The sequence below is a fragment of the Chrysochloris asiatica genome, unplaced genomic scaffold, assembly GCF_000296735.1.
Source record: "Chrysochloris asiatica unplaced genomic scaffold, ChrAsi1.0 scaffold00192, whole genome shotgun sequence".
Taxonomy (NCBI): domain Eukaryota; kingdom Metazoa; phylum Chordata; class Mammalia; order Afrosoricida; family Chrysochloridae; genus Chrysochloris; species Chrysochloris asiatica.
The window spans coordinates 2,527,635-2,541,355 of NW_006408710.1; positions in this window are offsets into that span (position 1 = coordinate 2,527,635).

Sequence of the window (13,721 nt, forward strand, 5' to 3'; positions counted from 1 at the left end):
TAGCTTCATTACATGGTTGCAACCCCCTCCATATACCAACATTTAATGGTATTGACCTCTATTCACTTTTATTATTACATTCCTCCCTGTGTCTCTTGCTACGTTCATCTTTCCTCTGCTAACTGTTGTCTATTGCCTGCCTTTGTCACCTATGTTATCACGTGTTAACCCTCTACTCTAGCCCATGAATAATTTTTCCTCCCCCCTGTAACCATCATAGATTGTTTCTTTTATCAAGAAAACCTTTATTTTTTTTTCTGTAACTTTTTACAACATTGTTTTCATACAATATTTGTCCTCTTGTGATTGACTAATTTCACTGAGCATCATGCCCTTCAGGGTTAGTCATGTTATGAGGTGTTTCACAGATTCATCATTCTTCTTAATGTTTTGTGGTATTCCATTGTGTGTACGTATACCAGGGTTTGTTTAGCCATTCTTTTGTTAATGGACATTTAGGCTGTCTCCATGTATTTAATGTGTCTCTTATAGAAAGCAATGCTACAGTCTTGAATAATGCATACTTATAATTATTGTAACAAAGAGGCTTACATTTACCAGAGTTTGTATGGGTGAGAGTATCATTTGACCATACCATCCCAGAAGGGGAAGATGTGGAATGTATACTCAAAGCAGTTAGATGTCTGCGGGTCAGAATATTTTTTTAAAGAACAGGGAACATGAGAAGACACAAATTACTAACAAATTTATGTTAAGTAGGTCAGATAACTCATTCATTACATCACTCATGGGCAAATGGATACTTGTCAGTGAGTTCTGATCTCAAGAAGGAGGTTCGTAAATTTATCATTATGAGTTTTCTGTTTTTAAAACACATTATTGTCACATAACTAACATAAGTGAATCCTGGTGTGGTGCTGTGGGTTAATGTGCCAGACTGCAAAGCTGTTTGAACTGCAAGGTCAGCAGTTCAAGCTCACCAGCGGCTCCTCAGAAACCATATACAGGGTCGCTGTGGGTCGGAACCGACTCAACGACACTTCACAGCAACAGTATCACCAATGGATAAAAGAATGGGGTATAAGTGACTGGTCCTTCATCCTTTTTTTTTTTTTTTTTAAATGTCCTGCTCTTGTCGGGAATTTCAAATCAGGAGACGTGGAGAAACCTGGGTCTTTCAGAGAAAGGGTGATGATAGTTCGGAGTATAGCTGAGTCTGCCTGGACCAGACATTTGGTGTTCACATGAATGAATAAACAAATACTGACACTTCACAACTATTTAAACAAAACAAAACAAAAGGCTGTGAAGGTACACTTAGTGGCTAGACACAGCTGGAAATCATTGAGAAACAGAGAGTACAGTGCAAAAGAGTTTAAAAACCACATGGTCTCAATGTTATTTTCATAGTGCTCCAAGCAATTTTCTTCCACAAGTCAAATGGTTTCAAGACTCTCCAGCTCGAAATTACCTACAAAACATAAAATGCCAAAAAAGGTAAACGGCAGTGCATTAATACGCAACAAACAGTAACCCTTGAGGAAATTCCTTGTCAAAATTGTGAATGGGACACTTCGTGGCCTTCAATCCAAGCTGTCTGTGTCCTTCAGGCGCCCCCGTGAAGAGAATCAGGAGTGATTCACACACCTTCCTGAGAAAACCATTTGCCTTACCTGATTCTCTTTATTTCCGTGGTGGCGGCTTGGCGGTGGGAGAACTGAGTCTGTGACAGTTTTCATACACGTGAGCTATGAAACTACTTGGCCCACAATATGCAATGGGCATTGAGTGTTGATCTGAATAGAATGAAATCTTTCACAGCTTCAATTTCTTCTCCATTTATCCATCCAGTAGGGAAGCTACTTGTTTTATGTTCAGGTGTAATCCATACTCAAAGTGTTTGACCTTCATCATTAAGGGATTCAAATCATCTTCAGTTTTGACAAGAAAGGCTGTACCATCTGCATATCACAGGTTGTTATTATTTATTCACCATACTACATGCCAGGAACTTTCTAACCACCTTACATGCAAAACTCCTTACAAAAACGTGTTATATACAAAACAGTGGAATACGCCTCAGTCAGTAAAATAAATGAAATCTTGATACAGGCAACAATATGGATGGAGCATGAAGACCTGCTGAGTGAAATAATCCAAACACAAAAGGGCAAATATTGTATGTTGTTAAGTGCCATCAAGTCAGTTCCAACTCATAGTGAACCCGTATAGGGTTTCTGAGGAGCAGCTGGTGGGTTTGAACTGGCAACATACATACTGCATGGCACCACATAAATGTAAAGGCACAAACACGCAAATGTAAAGAGCCCATTTTACTTATTGATGGAGGAAGATGGAAGTGGGGAGTCGGGGCACTATTGCTTATGAAGCATTTTTGCTTTTGGTTTATGGTTGTAGAAAAATTGCTTTTGGTTTTGTAGAAAAATTACATTAAGGGTAGGGCTGCACAACCAATTAAGAAATTGTTATCAGTAAGTTATGGAGTTCTGGTGTGGCACTGTAGGATAAGCACTGGACCACAAGGTTAGCAATTCAAATTCACTCGCCAGTTCTTGGAAACCCTATACAGAGTTGTTATGAGTTGGAACAAACTCCGTGGCACACAACAAGAAGTTATAAACCTTTATATTTGTAACTGGCAATAGTTGTGTAATATATTAACAAGGACAAAAGACCAAGTAACTTTTGAGATTGGGTCTAACCAAATGCCTCATGGGATCTGGTTCCTTGATTTGGAGGTTGCTTTTTGTTGATGTTGTTAGGGGCCCTCGAGTTAGTTCCACCTGATAGCTACCCTGTGTACACCAGGCAAAAATCCTGCCCAGTCCAGGATTGCTATGTTTGAGCCCATTGTTAAAGCCAGTGGATTCTTCCATCTCATTGGAAGTCTTTCTCTTTTTTAGTGCCCCTCTACTTTCGCAAACATGATGTCCCTACTGATGACATGTCTAATGAACATCAGACAGTCTCACCATCCTTCCTTCACAGAAACATTCTGACTGTACTTCTTCCAAGACAGATTTGTTCATTCTCCTGGCAGTCTGTGGTATATGCAACATTTCTCTCCAACTCCTTAATTTAAAGGCATCAGTTTCTCTTCAGTCTTCCCTATTCATTGCCCAGCTTTCACATGACTATGGGGCAATTGAAAATACGATGGCTTTGGTCAGGCACACCTTAGTCCTCTAGGAAATAGCTTCACATGTCAGCACTCGAAAGAGGTGTTTTGCGGCAGGTTTGCCGAATGCAATATGTAATTTGATTTCTTGACTGCTGATTCCATGAGTGTTGTTTGTGGATGTAGCACAATGAAGTCTTTGACAACTTAAGTCTTTGCTCCATTTATCATGACATTATTTGTTGGTCCAGTTGTGAGGATTCTTGTTTTCTTTACATTGAGGTGCAATCCATACTGAAGGCTGTAGTCTTTGATCTTCATCAGTAAGTATTTGAAGACCTCTTTGATTTCAACAAGCAAGGTTGTTAATGAGCCTTAACTCCAATCCTGATGGCACGCTCTTCCTATAGTCCAGTTTCTTGGATTATTTGCTCAGCATAGAGATTGAATAAGTATGACGAAAGTTACAACTTGGACTCACACCTTACCTGATTTTAAACCATGCAGTCTTCCCTTGTTCTCTTTGAACGACTGCCTCTTGTTCTATGCATGAGGTTTACATCAGTTCAATAAAGTGTTCTGGAATTCACAATGGAGTCATGGTTTCATGGAACACCCCGGTTAATTGACCTAATAACATGTTCAGTGCATGTGTACTACCTCCATGTTTCTTACGCAGTACCTGGGGTCTTAAAAACTTGCGAGCAGACATGGTTGGTTGTTTTTATGCAGAGGAAGGAACAACACCTGGTCACTATTGAACTAGAGAACAGAGCAAGTGGGAGAGTTAAGAATAGAAGAGTGAAATAGAAAGTATAGTCAATTGCCTCTGTGAGCAACTATCTCCTTTGACATGAGACCAGAACTGGATGGTCTCTGCCTATCATTACTAAATATTTTCATCTAGGACTATATGTAAAAGAATCCTGATCAAAAATGAGAAATGCAGAACAAAATTTTAAATTTTTATGGACTTCTGACTTTCTGACTTTCTGGAAGCTGGATGAATGCCTAAAACTAATGTCTTTAAACCAAAAATTATCTCAAGGTTTTCTAAAATCAAACGATATGTTTGCTTCAATAGTAAAGGAGTGCTGCTGTGGCTCTGTAGGGTAAGCACTGGATTGGTAACTGCAAGGTTGACAGTTCAAACCCACCAGCCGCTCCTTGGAAACCCTGTATAGGGTTGCTATGAATCAGAACCAACTCGATCATGGTTAAGAAGAATGCCTGCCTTGAACATTACATTTTTTTCAGATCTATCTATAGGAGATCAAATTGACAACAGCAGCTAGAAAAAAATCATATATTTACATGTTCTTTTCATATGCATGGAAGCGAGGCAACTCAGAAAAGAAGAGCCAATCTAACATAAGAGTTCATTAGTAAAAACAAAAGTTACCTTCTAGGACAAATAAATATCCACACAAGCATTTATCAACTTTCTTCTACTCGCTACATGTTTAAATAACATTTCAGGCCTCTTCCTAAGGTTGTGTGTTTCTACACAATCATAATTCACTAACATTAGTTCTCAGAGACAGTTCAAAGAAGTTCTTAATTCCATTCGAAAGCCACTGTATTGTATTCTCAACACCTTAGATTAAAGAATGGCCTAGATCAAGGAATGGCAAACCATAGCCCGTGGAACAAATGAACTCACTGCCTGTTTCTGTAAATAAAGTTTTATTGGAACACATGACTACTCATTCATTTATGCATTGTCTATAATGACTCTCACATTACAGAGTTAAGTAGTGGAGAGACGGTGACCGTCTGGCCAGCAAAGCCTAAAAATATTTATTGTCTGGCCCTTTACGGAAAAAGTTTGCCAACACCTGACCTAGACAGTTGTAACACATGTTTCTTAAAAATTAGAGAAGAAAGGGGAAATCAAGACGACTGAGGTCTCAGCAGACAAAGGGAGGCAGAGATGAAATTTGTGCTGTTTCCCAGACAGTGCTGGGTCCCAGTGACTTGCCATCTGCCATTGCAGCATCGTGACTGTGATTACATAGGACATCTATTTGGCCTACTGGCAGCCATGCCACAGACAGAATTTACAGAAAGAAAAGCAATGTGCCAGGACCTGTTAGTTTGAGATAGCACTTTATTGAGTTCTCACTCTATTGCAGCCTTTAAGGCGCTCTCCCTTCAGTTCTATCCATTAGCCAAAATCCCTTCAGTGTTTTAAATAAGTAACTATTTTTGTAAGGGGTAAAACAAGTCTTGAGTGTAAGTTTTTTTTGTTGTTGTTTTTGTTTTTTTTTTAAATTTAAACAGTCTTAAGCAGTCTACTGGAGTCCTGCGTCAGACTGCAAAGTCATTTGAACTGCAAGTTCGGTGGTTCAGGCTCACCAGCTGCTCCTTGGAAACCCTATACAGGGTCGCTATGGGTCGGAATCGACTCAGTGGCACTTAACAACAACAAGTATTCTACTATTTTCATATAAAAGCATGGTTCATTATTTTATAAAAATATTTTTAACTGAATCATGAGAGAAAATGATCACTAATGTAGACATCCAAGTGGCCCATGCAAACATTAGTACCATCTGCAGTACTGAGAAAGTTAAATCCTATGAGGCTCATGGGTGCTTTATCCCGAGTTGTGGTCACAAATTTGAACTCGGTTGCCTGGGACTTAAAATAGATGGAGTGATTTTGAATCAGGATGAAAAAGATAGTGCAGAATCCAGTGAATTTTTGCTATTTGGTGCTCAATGTTGTACTAAGTAAGTGCCATTGAGTTAATTCTGACTCATAGCAACCCTGTATAGGGTTTCCGAGGAGCAGCTGGTGAGCTTGAACCACCCAACTTGTGATTCTAACCGAACTTATAGTCCAGCACATTAACCCACAAAATCACACCAGGACTACGAAGTAGCTTAAAAACATCTAGGGAAATATCTATATCTATCTATCTATCTATCTATATCTATCTATCTATGTATCTATGTATGTATGTATGTATGTATGTATCTATCTATCTGTCTATCTATCTATGTATCTATGTATCTATCTATGTATCTATCTATCTATCTATCTATCTATCTATCTATCTATCTATCTATTGCCATTCAATTTTAAAAAATCCAGTTTTGTTATTACATTAAAACTTTGTATGACTCAAATCTCCTTCTCCAAAACATCGGTAAATGAATACTTGCTACAGTATGACAGTCTGCTGTAAATCTTATTATTATGCTTATTTAAATACTTGTCTTTATTGGAAGTCCTGATGTGGTGTTGCAGGATAAGCACTGGATAGCTAGCTACAAGTTTGGTGGTTCAAACCCACTAACTGCTCCCTATGAGTCGAAACTGATTCAAAGCCACTTGACAATAACTACAATATTAAAGTTAAACTGGCCTCAGATCTCACTGGTGAAATAAATGATTAACATAGCTTAATGACAGTTGCCTTCCACTATCGAATCATGCAACAATCCAATTTAATCCAAGCATCTGATGTAAGCCATGGTATTTTCAATCACTTCATATGCATGAGAAAGTTGGAAAATGCCTAAGAGACTGCAGAAGATCAATGCAGTTGAGTTATGTTAGAGAAGAATATTAAAAGTACCAGGAATGGCACAAAAGAGCAAACAAATGTGGCTTGGAAGAAGTACAACCAGAATGTACCTTAGAAACCAGGATGGTGAGACAAGACTTCATCTCTTATACTTCAGACATATTATCAAGAAGGACAAGTCCTCAGAGAAGGACATCCTATGTGGTGAAGTGGAGGGTCAACGAAACAGAACGACCTTCAGCGAGATGGACTAACACAGTAGCAATGGACTCATAATTGTGAGGACGGCGCAGGCCTGGGCAGTGTTTCATTGTGTTGTGAATAGGGTCACTACAGCACCTAACATTAGTATCCAGTTGCTGTGGTGTGCAACTTGGGTGACCCTAGAAATGACTGTGCTGTTTTGTTTCACCAGAGATCAGAAGCGAGAGGTATTAGGTATACCGTGTCATTCATGGGACGGAGCAGAAAATGAATGAATGAATTTTAAGCATATCTTCTCAAAATATTATGCCCTTCCCATTTTACACAATGCAATAGTGCCCAACCATTCATAAAACGTACAGTCTTTATGCCATTCAAGTAAGTGAAACCTATATGCTTTTGCGTAGTTTATACTGACATAAAATTGAGCTTTTAAGTTTCTGATAACAAAATTGCCCTACATAAGGGTTATCGAAGTACAAAAATGAATGAACAAAAACATTCTGACAAATGGCTGAATTCAAGTGCGATGCTTCCACTCCTTCAAAAACGCTCAGGAAATAGGTTTTGGGGTGGGTGGGATGAAGAGGAAAGACAGATTTCATTAACATTTTTGTTTCTTTGAAGGCATACTGCAAATCAAATAAAAAGTTTTAGTATCTTGGTCTGAATGAGCACACTTTTATAATCTGGCCATTTTCCAGAACCTAATATGATAAGTTTTGTGGGTCTTTAGTTCTGTGTTTTGTTGACCACCCAGACCAAACACATTTATACAAATCTTCTTAGATACACCCATCCATTAAATGGCCACAAAGCAAAATGCCAAAGTTGCACATCCCAGGCAGAGTGGATGCACAGTGCCTTAGACATTATTAAATGAAGAGTCTATTCCTGGTTTTGTGAATGAACTATTTATTCTATGTCTCAATTACTCTTACCCTTAATAGATGCTGAGCGTTTCCACACCCACAATCTAAGTCTGTGCTGGTATTCGCTCTACCACTCTAGATCCATTCTGTTTCTTTTTCTCTTTTCCTTCAACTGAGGACTGGTCTCTCAGGATGGAATTAACTGGGCTTCTTTGTGTTTCAGATTCTTGTTGGGTTTGGTCAAGGGGAAGCAGCAGCCGATAAGAGAGTGGAAAGAGAGAAAGAAATGGGTATTCACTTCTCTGGCTCCCTTGCTCCTGGGCTGACATACTAACACTGTCTGATTTACCTATGACTGCAGCTTCGGGGCCTCAGTCCTGGCCACAGGTCTCTCTAGGTGCTCACAGTTCCCTTTTCTTGCCTCTCACCCCTTCTGTCATAGAGATGATATCCGCAGCTTCACATTGTTCAGTTATCAGCATATCAGTATCCCTAGATGGTTTTTCTTAAGGAGCCCTGGAAGCATAGTAGGTTATGCATTAAAGTCACCAGCAACTCCATGAGACAATGACGAAGTTTTCTGCCCCCACAGAGATTTACAGATTTAGAAATCCTATGTGGGGTCGAGATGAATCAAAACCGAGTCAACGGCACACCTCCATCAACACCACAAGGGTCTTCTTAGACTCTTCAAATCAAAACCAAAAATGCTACTGTTGTCTTGTCAATTCCAACGCATAGTAAAGTCACATGTATCTGAGTAGAGCTGTGCTCTGTGGGTCTTTCCTTTGCAGTTCCTCTGGGTGGACTTTGGCCTCTGATCTCTCAGTTGGCAGCCAAACACATTAACCCTTTGCACCAACCAGGGACTCCTCCTAACTTTACCCACAACTATTTACAAATAGACCCTTCCTTACTTTCTCCTCTCTTAACTCTTTTGAGAGGCATCTCTTTGCTCTCAGGATCTGCCTAAAAGAATTATCACTCTCCCCCCACACCCAACATTCTATTACTACAGATTTGCAAATTTCCACAAAACTAATTTACCTTTCGCAGTTTATCAGTAAAGATTAAATTTTAAACAAATAAAGAGAACAGATGTTGCAGGTTAACTCTTGGGGGGATTCAGTCATAATAGAAACCGTGTGTTCGGTGTGTTGATGGGGTTATTGTGTATGGAATTACTTAGGAGTGGTGGAGATTTCGAGGTCTTATTCTTTCAGTCCATGTTGAAGTCTGCCCCTGAAGATTTGGGCATCTGAATTTCTAATAAATCTTTGAAGAAGTGAAAGGCCAGAGTTTTCAGTCGCATGGCATTGTAGTCAGGTTTCTCAGTAAACATGTATTTACAGGAGTGGAAGAAGAGATCTTAACAACTGTTGTAGGGTTTTCACATGATAATCATGGGTCAGCCTCTTAGTAAGCATTCTGTGATGGCGTAATGGTTGTTCATAACGCCATCAAATATTTATTATTAGATCCAGATTTTTGTTGTTGTTGTTAAGTGCCGTCAAGTCAGTTCTGACTCATAGCCACCCTGTATCGGGTTTCCAGGGAATGGTTGGTGAGTTTGCATCACCAACCTGATGATTCAGACCAACCTTGAAGTTGAGGGCTAACCCTATGATGTCATACCTACACATGTACAAATGGAGCCTCAGAAAACTGAAGCTGTTGACAGCTGATGCCCATCAGAGCTAGTGCCATTAGGTTCCCTTTGTCGTTGGTGGCTGGTGGTAGTGGACAATCAGTGGGCTCCAGTTTGTGGCAGTTCCATGTGTGTTAGAGTAGAGCTGTGCTCCATAGAGTTTTCATTGGCTGGTGTTTTAGCGGTAGATTCCCCGATCGTTCTTCAAAGGTATCTCTTAGTAGACTCAGACCACCAAACTTTCAGCTAGCAACTGAGTGCTTAACCTTTTATAGCCCCCAGGGACTCCCGTTGGTGTGTTCCTCTGCTAGTTTCCATATAATCCTGGCCGTCAAAATCCTCTGCGGCATCCTTCTCAGCCTGGTCCCGGGTGTCTTTGTGTCTGTTGACATTCTCATGATATGTTTGTGATTTTTTTGGCGCTTGGTAATCTTAGCTCCATCGCTCCATCAGCCATACTCATTTATTTTTCTTGTTGTTGTCTGACTCATAGTAACCCTGTAGAGGGTTTCTAAGGAGTGGCTGGTGGGTTTGAACCACCAGCTTGTGGTTAGCAATCCAGTGCTTATCCTACAGCATCACACTAGGGCTCTAGTCACCTAGACATTAATTATTCTGCTCTCATTAAACCACAGACTCCCTCAAGGGCAGGGCGTCTCTTCAGAGAGGCCCTTGGAGGCAAGATCATGGCTTCACCCATACTATCACAGAATATTGATCTGGGTTTCAATGCAAGGACGTTGAGGATGATAGGGCACTTTTCAGAGAATCATTGTATAGAAACCAAACATGTCTTCTAGAATTCTCCTCAATTCTAGCCTCCTCCTTAGATCGATGTTGGAAGAAGTGCAGTCAGAGTGATCCTTAGAGGCCAGGATGGCCAGACTTCGTCTCTCATGCTTAGGACATATTGTCAGGAGGGACCAGTCTCTGGAGGAAGGATATCATGTTTGGTAAGGTGGAGGGTCAGAGAAAAAGAGGAAGACCCCAATGAGATGGATTGGCAAAGTGGCAGCATCAGTGGGCTCAAGTGTGGCAACAATTGTGAGGTTGGCCCAGGACCGGGCAGTGTTTTTGTTCTGCTGTGCATAGCCATAGGGTCGCTATGAGTCGGTACTGACTCGATGGCACCTAACAACAACAACCACCCCCTCCTTTTACAGGGCATTTCACCCGCACAGGCTTTCTTGTGATCTTAATGTATATCTATTGTCAATAGCAAGTGCCGTTGAGTCAATTTCAACCCATAGCAACTCTGCCCAGTGTTTCCAAAGGGGCTGAACTGTTGACTTTGTGGTTAGCCATCCAGTGCTCAGCTTACAGTGCCACACCAGGACTCCTGAATGTGTACTGGATAATCAAAACAGCACTTTGATTTATTTTCCCTCTCTCGCTCAAGTTGTATACTCTCACAAGTTAACAGAATGTTCAACCTAATAACTTCGCTAAAGCTCTATTCTGAAATTTAATACAGAGAAAAAAATTATTTATTCTAAGCAGTAGTTGCCATTTCTAGAAATTATTAACATTATTATATGAATGAAACATGAGCAGCTAAAAATCCATGAAGAGTGAACTTGGAAGAAATGCAGTAGTTATTATTTTTAAATAGTCTATCACTAGATAAGTAGATGACCGTATCTGGAGTCATGTGTGGCACCATAGGATAAGCACTGGACTGCTAACTGCAAGGTTGGTAGATCAAACCCACCAGCTGCTTGTTGGAAACCCTGTACAACGCTATGACTGAGAACTGACTCTATGGCACTTCACAACACATCTCTACATCTACTTCGCATACGTTATGCCCATTGATGCATAGATCATGTATATATGAATAAAATATGATATGGGTAGTGAGTGGACTACTCATTTATAAAGAACAGCAAATTTTCTGGTGAAAATAAGCCAGATACAATTGCACCTTGTGCTAAACTTCAGAAGGCGCTGGGAGAAACATTTAGGGATTCGTGTCAGTATCATAAATGAAACCGTTTCCGGTAATAACCTAACAATCACTTTCACTCAAGTCTATGTTGCTTTGATAGTTTTTCCACGAACTTCCCCTCCCATCTGTTCCACAATATAGGAAAATTCAATTGTCCTCTGTAAAATACAATTGTCGGTATTTTGCCAGCCAGAGGTAGCAAAAGGTACTGAAATTCAGTAGAAGTGTGATAAAGAGTAATCAACGGAGCAAGGATTGAGAGTTTGAAGGTTTAATGTTTGCCATCGGAGAAAGACAATGTAACATCCAAGTGCATATTTTGAGCTGATTACATTAGTCATCCATCCTACAGCTAAGAGTGAAATGATTACAAATGGGCTTCATCAAGAATGTATACCTCCTATTCTCCAAAGTCCCAACCTTAGCAAAGACTGACTTACCCAATCAATTTGCAATTTTTGCATTATTAAGAACACACTCTTATCCCTGCCACTTAGGAAAGTATCTGTAGATCATGTTCTCATTCCAGAAAATTGCCTCTAGCCAAGGCTTTCTTCTTAACAACATAAAAAGTAAAAAATGCAGAAAACAGCGAGTCCCAGAAAATTCACTTTAAATGCCCGGCATTCCTTTAATAGAAATTGCAGGTAGAATTTCATCTGTATTAGTCAGGGTTTTAGAATAGCAGGTAGTATGTGGAGCTAACTGTCAAATTTTCTATGAGTAATTCAATTGGCATGGAATAAATTTGGTTATATTTTTTACTGCTTGGTATTTCAAGGTTTTTTAGTTTTTCCATTGTGGAGATGGACCCAAATCTAAAAACCATTTAGTGTGACAATTTTCCTCCACTGCTGAACTAACCCCCATACTTCCCCTTCAAGTCCTACTTTTAAAATCTACCTTAGATTTCTGGTTCCATGTAATGAACTGAACCCGCACATTTAAATTCTCTCCCTCCCCCAGACCTACACTAATAATAATAATAATAAAATACATACACTATGGTGTCCAGTAATTCCCCACATTATATCAGGATTGGTCTGTGTCACGAATATCATATGACAGAAATGATACATCAATCCTAAAGTTATAAATGAATGTGATTTCCATCTTAGTCTCCCTGTCTCACACGTCCCCCTCTTAAATCTTACTGTAGATCACATTGAGGGCAGCAAGATACCATGTTTTGAGTAGCTGTAAGGAAAAGCCCAGGAGATGAGAAACTGAGGCCACTATCCCCCAGCCAGGGAGGAACAGAGGAGACCCGATACCCAACGTATGAGTCAGTTTCATGTAGATTGTTGAATTGCAGTAGGACCTGAGATTACTTGAAGCCTCAGTTTACTGTTTATCAGCGGTTCAGCGATCTCATAACAGACCATCATCCGCACCATGCAAGTCAGGTCACACCTGAATTCCTGAGGCTCGGCAACCACCTCATATTAAAAAATGGATGGTTTTCAGCTGTTAAGCCTAGATAAATTTGTTTTTTCAGAGATAGATAACTAATTTATACATCCATAGCAAGAAAGATCCGGATAGCACCTAACATACAGCAGATAGAGAAATTAACAGAAATGTAGGTGCTGATTCAGAAGTGTTTTCAGGAGTGGTCAATGAGAAAAGAAGCAACTCCTGTCACACATAAACTATTGCTTCTTGAGTCCATTCAAGCTCATAGTGACCTTATAGGACACAGTACAGTTGCCTCGTAGGGTGTCCAAGGCTGTCATCTTTACAGCAGCACAGGGTTCCTCTGTCTCCCATGGAGCAGCTTGTAGAGTAGACCACAGAACCTCTGCATAGTAGCTGAGCCTTTAACCTTTGTTCCACTAGGGCTCCTTAACTCAGATAACAGTATCTAAAAAAAAAAAAAAAAAAGAAATTGATAAGTAATTGTGTTCAAGACACATGTCCCAGTACAAAAAATCAACTGATAGTATAAAATATAGACAAATTTTACAAAGGAATATATGCATAGCATTTTGTTCTGAGATGAAAGTAAATACCATAAAAAGAGCTGGAAGACTTGAAAACAGTTTCTTTGAGAAAACAGAGCTCAGGTTATGAAACTTGGAGCAGAGATTGCTGTTGTAAGTCTTCCAGTATTTGTGACTTTTAAAACTATGTTGTTGTTGTTGTTAAGTGCCGTTGAGTCGGTTCCAACCCATAGCAACCCTGTACAGGGTTTCCGAGGCTGTAAATCTTTATGGGAGCAGAACGCCTCAACTTTCTCCCGTGGAGCGGCTGGTAGTTTCGAACTGCTGATCTTAAGGTTTGCAACCCGATTCGTAACCACTACGCTACCAGAGCTCCTTTTTTTAAAAACTATAAAGATGTACTATTATTACTGTTATTGTTCTGTGCCAACAAGTCATTCTGACTCCTAGCAACCTGATGTACAAGAGAAC